The sequence below is a fragment of the Tiliqua scincoides genome, chromosome 6, assembly GCF_035046505.1.
Source record: "Tiliqua scincoides isolate rTilSci1 chromosome 6, rTilSci1.hap2, whole genome shotgun sequence".
Taxonomy (NCBI): Eukaryota; Metazoa; Chordata; class Lepidosauria; order Squamata; family Scincidae; genus Tiliqua; species Tiliqua scincoides.
In genome coordinates, this window is record NC_089826.1 from 2,707,501 (window position 1) to 2,715,553 (window position 8,053).

The window sequence follows — 8,053 nt, forward strand, 5'->3', positions numbered from 1 at the left end:
AATTGGAATAAGAAGAGAGGAATGGAGTGGAGGTGTGGAGAGGCAGAGGGAGAACATTCTGGGCTAGAGCTCCTCTTCATCAGGCTTCCCCTTTTGCTCTGCTCGTTTTCCCATCCAGGGAAAGAGTGGGGCAGAGGCTGGCATATTGCCAGCTAAGGCACTTGGCAGGCCCCCTGGGTGTCCAGAGGTCAGTCCTGGTTCACCAGCTGCCAACAGACCCCCACAAACTTGTCTAATCCCCTTTTAAAGCCATTGGCGTTGATGGCCATCACCACATCCTCTGGCTTTCGGTTCTTCAAATGACACTGCATGAAGAAGGCAGACCGTTTTTTTGTCCGTCCTGAATCTGCTACAAAGTGATTTTCCTGGATGAGAGAACGCCAGAGACTAAGGGTGTCTCTGCAATATTTGCTTGTTTGACAACATAAGGGCTGCGCACTGTGAAGGCAAACACACATCTAGAAGCAAACAGAAGTGCCGGCGCCAGATTCCCACCCAATTCATGCAGCCCTGTCCTCCCCCCTCCGGAAGGTGCACTCTGGTTTCCAGCTAACTTCAACTGGAAATCTTTCAGCCCTCTCTGCCTCTCCCATCTCAAAGTGCCAATGGAGCTGGAGCGCTGCCCCTTCCTTTCCTTCGGCAAGGCACCCTCTTCTGCTGGGTGTCACATTCCAGAAGGTGGGAATCTCTCTCCAGGTGCCAGGAGACCATTTCCCATCAATTACTTCACATTGATGAAGCGTCAGCTGTTCATCCTGGGCCCTTAGCCAGCCAGCAGCTCAAGAAAGGACTGGGCAGCCACCAGTCTTTACAAGGCTTTGACCTGCTAATAAACCTCACACTACCCTTCCTTCTCTGTCTTTATTCCCCCTCAAATCGGCTGTCTAATATATTCTGGCTCAATTTCTTCCTGCAAATCCATAGATTTTTGTTGCAGCTCTAAAGCTGCTGTCAGTATACCTGTCTTAATAACAGCATGCATTTGCATTAATTTTGGACTCCATTTCTCTAGACACACACACACAAGGGAGGTGCCCCAGCCCAGTAATCATTTTGATCACTCTCTTCTGCACCTTTTCTAATTCCACCATGTCCTTTTTGAGATGTGGCAACCAGAACTGGATGCAAAACTCATTTGCACAATGACATTATAATATTGGCTGTTTTATTCTCAATCCTCCCCTGGGGGCTGGGGATAAGAATAGGCCCTCCGTTTGGCTGTATTTGTCGTAAGAGGCGACTAAACAGCCACTGGGTAGGTGGGACTCCTTAGCCTGGGAAGGCAGCTCATCTGAGAGAAGGAAAACTCTGGTCCCAAACCTCCACTGCCTGGTGGCTACATCCAGTTATGGAAAAGGCTTCAGGAGTCAACCTCGAGGCAAAATCCGGAGCCGGAGTCCCTGAGGCAGTTCATGGCTGAACACAGTCACGTTCTGGCAACTCCTGCGATGCCGCTGGAACCAACCGTATTGGCCTCTGCCTTTCCATTGGACCATTTCAGCGACGTGGAGAGGGGGGATTTGCTGCATGGGCAACAGTCTATCCTCCATACCTACTTTACCCAGGCTTCGCGCACTGGAGAGGACACTGTTCCAGAACCACTATTCAGAGCGTGATACCATAGTCTTCCAAGACTGAAGGATGCCAACATTATTCTCAATCCCTTTTTTTTTTTAATTGATCTGGCCTTCTTCACCATTCAGTTCCAGTAAGGAACTGGCCTTCTTCACCATCCCACAAACTCCAGCACTACACTGAGCACCTTCTTCACGAGTGTCAGGTTTAGGAAAGTAGAGGGACCTATGACAAGGAGATCTGCATGGTGATGGGTGGCACCAACGCTGGGGAGAATCCATTTGGAGCCAGATCTAACCTGCAGGAAGGTTTGGGCGAGGGTTATGGACTGTGGTACTGTGATAAATGCTGAAGCTTAGGGGCTCATCATGACACCACCCAAAGCTATGCCCCCCATGCTACCCCGCTAACAGCCCAATCCTGCCTAACTCCCTAGGTGCCCATGCAGCCATGTCAATGGGGTATGCACTGCATCCTGCAGTGCTTTGCGGAATTCAAGTCTCAACTGCAGGATCAGCCCCCTCAGCCTTGCTAATTTAACTTAAACCTGCACCAGCTACTTTGCTGCTGCAAGTCTAAGTGGCTCCGTGAAGATGGATTGAGGTCAGGAAGGGAGATGGGATATTAGTGACACTGCTGCTGCTAAATTTCCCCCTTCCCAGCCTTGTTCCTCTCCCTTCCTAGTCTTGCCCTTATTCATTCCCCTCCTTGCCCAGTTCCACCCACCCCCTGCCTAACCCCTACCCCCTGTGCTGACCTACCAGCATGGTGGACATAGATGGACACTGATGCACTGCCATGGCTGCTCGCTGCTTGCAGTGGTGGCATAGCTGGGTAAAATAGCATTTTTGGGGATCTTAAAGGATCTTCAAGGATCTTCCACTGCCAGAATGCTAGTTCTGGCAGCGTAAGGCCCTGATAGGATTGGGCAGTCAGACTGCACAAAAAAGCCCCTTCTTCTTTGCAAGTTATTATTCTTCATTTAAGGATCTTGCTAGTTTCAGTCCAGACTTTTGGAGTGGGTTGCAATAGGGCAGGAGTTCTTGCTCAGTTGGTAGAGCTGCCGCCTTGTATGCCTGAAGATCTGAGGCCGCCAGTTCGAAACAACCGGAAGTACCCGAGAACTGACGACACGCTGAGATACTGATGAGCTGACCCTCGGTGGCAGAGAGGAGTTGCCGTCAAGTGGAGCGTGGGAGGCGAAGGGCCAGAGAGAGGCCAGACCGGGAAGGAATCCAGCTGGAACGAGGTGTTCTATGAAAGACCAAAGTCAATTGTAAAAATCCCTACGGGCATTTAGAACAGCCTGCCTGTGTAAACCGCCTTGGATTAAAGTCTGAGGAGAAATCTGAGGACCAAAGAAAGGCGGTATATAAATACCTATATAAATAAATAAATAAATAGTTTAAAACAATCATATAAAGGTTTTAAAAAAATGGGATTAAAAAAATATTCCTAAGTGGTAGCTTACGCGTGTTTACTCAGAAGTAAGTCCCACTGAGTTCAGTGGGGCTTATTTTCAGGTAAATTGGCATAGGATTGTCCCCTTATTGCAACATAAGCTACATTCTGTCTTTCTGGCAGCCCTGGGGAAAGACAATGACCTAGACATCAACATGCCCTTAGGCAAATGTCTCTGTTTGCCTCCTGCTGAGCCCTGATGAGTCCTGCTTCTTCTCAGCTGGGTTGGTTGGCAACCTTCAGTCTCGAAAGACTCTGGTATAAGCCTACAGCACCCGGTATTCCCAGGCGGTCTCCCATTCAAGTACTAACCAGGCCTGACCCTGCTTAGCTTCTGAGATCATGGTATAAGCCTACAGCACCCGGTATTCCCAGGCGGTCTCCCATTCAAGTACTAACCAGGCCTGACCCTGCTTAGCTTCCAAGATCATGGTATAAGCCTACAGCACCCGGTATTCCCAGGCGGTCTCCCATCCAAGTACTAACCAGGCCTGACCCTGCTTAGCTTCCGAGATCATGGTATAAGCCTACAGCACCCGGTATTCCCAGGCAATCTCCCATCCAAGTACTAACCAGGCCTGACCCTGCTTAGCTTCCGAGATCAAGGTATAAGCCTACAGCACCCGCTATTCCCAGGCGGTCTCCCATCCAAGTACTAACCAGGCCTGACCCTGCTTGGCTTCCGAGATCAGACGAGATCAGGCATGTGCAGGGTAACAGTTGTTGCTTCTCAGCTGAGGTTCTTTGTAAAACGTTTCAAAGCCTGCAACTGAGCACTCCTACTGTTCTCCGTGGGAGATGCCCTGGAGTCAGAGCCACTTTCTCACCAGGTCAGCTGAGCTGCATGTTCCAGTGCAGGTCAGGACTGGGCTGTTGGTCTCCCAATATTGCAGCCCGACTCATTGAGGGGCATTTTGCCATTTGAGGTCGGCACCCTACAATCATGAGCTGAAAGCTTGCTCAATCTGATAACTTTGGGCTCAGCCTTATAATGTTTTCTGAACTGGGGGAGAGGGGGTTTGTTCCAGCACATGCCCCCAGTTCCAAGTAAAGCTGCCAGCCTTCACGAGGTGTCGCCCACCATCGGTTTTTGTCACGGGATGACCTAGAAACTGAAATGATGACATTTGTTTGTTTATCACTGCACTCACCTTGGGGACTCTGGTCTTCCCCATCAATTTCAATTGTCTCTTTGGCAGACGCATTGGAGGCTGCGTGGATCAACTTAACGACGCTGATGGACTGGAGCCGCTGCGGATTACGGGGAGGAAGAAATGGATCGCCAAACAGATGGATCATCTGCCAGGGACACACGTGGCTGACCGACTGGGCAGTTCCCAGCAGGGGTCGAGGTCAAAGGCCACTTTCCTTGGGATGGGGAATCCACCCAGTAGCATAGCTACAGGGGGAGAATGGTAGGTATTGCAGGTGCCAAAGATACTGTGTAAGTGGCCCCTCCCACTCACCATTGGAGCTATTCTCCAGTGAGATGCAGTTGTCATTGCTTCCCAGAATGCTCTGAGGGCAAGTGGGAAGAGCCACTTACACAGCACCTGCAATACCTGCCATGCCACCCCCCCGTAGCTATGCAGCTTAATCCACCTCTGAATATCAGCTCTACACAGAAGGAGTAGTTGGGACCCCCTGGGTCTCGCACAATCTGGGCATGGGTGTTCTGAATACTGCAGGGCAAATCCATGTCACGATCAGAAAAAGGTTTTCGTGCTCCTCACTGTCACCAGCTAGGATTGGGAACACAAGTTCTTCAAAAGCAGAACACAGATCTGTTGTTGGCAACCTTCAGTCTTGAAAGACTCTGGTATCGCGCTCTGAGAGGTGGTTCTGGAACAGCGTCTAGTGTGTCTGAAAAGGCCGATTTGGGAGTGACAATCCCTTCCACACTGGGAGCAAGTGCAGTCTGTCCCTGGTCTGTCTCCCTGGCTATGGGCCTTCCTTCTTTGCCTCTTTGCCTCAGTCTGTTGGCCAAGTGTCTCATCAAACTGGGAAAGGCCATGCTGCACAGCCTGCCTCCAAGCAGGCCGCTCAGAGGCCAGGGTTTCCCACTTGTTGAGGTCCATTCCTAAGGCCTTCAGATCCCTCTTGCAGATATCCTTGTATCACAGCTGTGGTCTACCCGTAGGGCGCTTTCCTTGCACGAGTTCTCCATAGAGGAGATCCTTTGGGATCTGGCCATCATCCATTCTCACGACATGACCGAGCCAACGCAGGCGTCTCTGTTTCAGCAGTGCATACATGCTAGGGATTCCAGCATGTTCCAGGACTGTGTTGTTAGGAACTTTGTCCTGCCAGGTGATGCCGAGAATGCATTGGAGGCAGCGCATGCGGAAAGCTTCCTCTCCTGTTTCCTTCAGTCTCCTTCAGATTCCTCTCCTGTTGTGAGCGGAGAGTCCATGACTCGCTGCAGTACAGAAGTGTACTCAGGACGACAGCTCTGTAGGCCTGGATCTTGGTATGTTCCGTTAGCTTCTTGTTGGACCAGACTCTCTTTGTGAGTCATAGAACACAGATCTATGAAAGCAGGAACTGTGCTTGGATTTTCTGACGTTTGTCCCTAAGAACCAGAAACGTGGCCACATTCTTGGCCAGTCCACAAACCAGTTGGGCTGCTCAGTGTTCAGATCACATGCTTATCTATCCTGAACGCTGAAACTGCCCAGTGGTCAAATACTTTACGTCTCTAGTGCATAAACATGCATCTACACATATGAGCACAGAGTTAGGCTATTATCTCAGGCATACTGATTACAAGACAGACAGTCCAATCCTATCGAGGGCTTATGGTGTTCTGGACAGGTGTGTTGCAAAGCTCTAGGTCAGCCAGTAAATGGTCAGGACCAAGGACATGCAAGTCCCTGGCGGGATGGCCACTTCATTGCCCTTTTCCAGGAATCCAGTCCTCTCTATCCTCTGAGTAGGTTCCTACCACAGGGGAGGGGCAGGTGGGCCTGGGCCATGACACGTGCCCAACCTGTTCATGTTCAGTTCGAATGGTTTGGTTCGAAAGGTGCAAAAGAGAGCGACTAAGATGATTGCTGGGCTGGGGCACCTTCCTTATGAGGAAAGGCTACGGCGTTTGGGCCTCTTCAGCCTAGAAAAGAGACGCCTGAGGGGGGACATGATTGAGACATACAAAATTATGCAGGGGAAGGATAAAGTGGCTAGGGAGATGCTCTATACATTCTCACATAACACCAGAACCAAGGGACATCCACTCAAATTGAGTGTTGGGAGAGTTAGGACAGACAAAAGAAAATATTTCTTTACTCAGTGTTTGATTGGTCTGTGGAACTCTTTGCCACAGGATGTGGTGATGGCGTCTAGCCTGGATGCCTTTAAAAGGGGATTGGACAAGTTTCTGGAGGAAAAATCCATTCTGGGGTACAAGCCATGATGTGTATGCGCAACCTCCTGATTTTAGAAATGGGCTATGTCAGAATGCCAGATACAAGGGAGGCACCAGGATGAGGTCTCTTGTTATCTGGGGTGCTCCCTGGGGCATTTGGTGGGCCGCTGTGAGATCCAGGAAGCTGGACTAGATGGGCCTATGGCCTGATCCAGTGGGACTGTTCTTATGTTCTTAACTACAATTCCCAGGAAGCCTTGCAGGTCTCTTGTTATCTGGTGTGCTCCCTGGGGCATTTGGTGGGCCGCTGTGAGATACAGGAAGCTGGACTAGATGGGCCTATGGCCTGATCCAGTGGGGCTGTTCTTATGTTCTTATGTTCTTAATGGTTGATATTATAGTATAGTTACATTTTTCTCATCTATTCTTTTAACAAAAAAAGCCCTGCTCCTTGTTCGATAATTCAGTGCCAGGCATTACTACTGCAGGGAAAATTAAGACTACAGACCCCAAGCAGAGGAGAAGCTGAAGCAATGTGTGATACTGGTTGGAGAGGCGAAGGAGTGACCTTGGGATAAGGCCAGGGGTGTTGCCAGTGCGAAACTTTGGGGGCTACAATGGGAACAACCCTTTCTTTCATGGTAATGAAAGAAGCGGTGGCTGCCAACTTCAGCTTTCAGGCAGGCTGGAACCTTGTGCTGCAAGCTTCCAAAACATATGCAGAGTGCCTTGGGAGCTCCTGCAAGGGGCTCAATCAACAACCTGATCTGCTGCCTGTAGGGTTTCCATTTCCCAGGCCCCCAAACCCAGGCAGCCTCATTTGCATATTTTGCAAATTGGTTGCTGATTATGTATATCAGGCACGTTAGATGATGCTTGTTTTTTTTTAATCTGCTCCTGGCAATTACTTCCAAGTGTCACAAAGCTGGAGAAAGAGCAGTGGTATAATCCTACTTAGCCATTTGGTCGTGTTTAGGAAGGGTGGACTCTCCTCTGTGTCTACCTTCTTGTTGGAGGGCACAGAAAAATATCCTGGGGAGAGACGCCAGCAGGCTGCTGGGTGCCCAGAACAGGACCCTGGCATTTTCTAGTTTCCATCTCTAGCAAATGACCATCCTGACTTTGTCCTTGATCTTGTCTTTCAGGGAGGCCTTGTTAAATTGTTGCTATTGTGGCCTCCCCCTCCCCTGGGGGCTGGGGATAAGAATAGGCCCTCAGTTTGGCTGTACCTGTCGTAAGAGGCGACTAAACAGCCACCGGGTAGATGGGACTCGTCAGCCTGGGAAGGCAGCTCATCTGAGAGAAGGAAAACTCTGATCCCAAACCTCCACTGCCTTGTGGCTACATCCAGTTATGGAAAAGGCTTCAGGAGTCAACCTCAAGGCAAAATCAGGATCCAGAGTCCCTGAGGCAGTTCATGGCTGAACACAGTCACATTCTGGCAACTCCTGCAATGCCTCTGGAACCAACCACATTGGCCTCTGCCTTTCCATTGGACCATTTCAGCAACGTAGAGAGAGGGGATTTGCTGCATGGAAAACAGTCTATCCTCCATACCTACTTTACCCAGACTTCGCGCACTGGAGAGGACACTCTGTTCCAGAACACTATTCAGAGCGCGATGCCATAGTCTTCCGAGACTGAAGGATGCCA

The 8,053-nt window shown here is 50.1% G+C and overlaps 1 pseudogene; it reads right to left on the reverse strand.

The window, feature by feature from the left end:
- Positions 1-3,647: 3,647 nt before the first annotated feature.
- LOC136656750 (5S ribosomal RNA) lies at positions 3,648-3,764 on the reverse strand (annotated as a pseudogene).
- Positions 3,765-8,053: the final 4,289 nt, after the last annotated feature.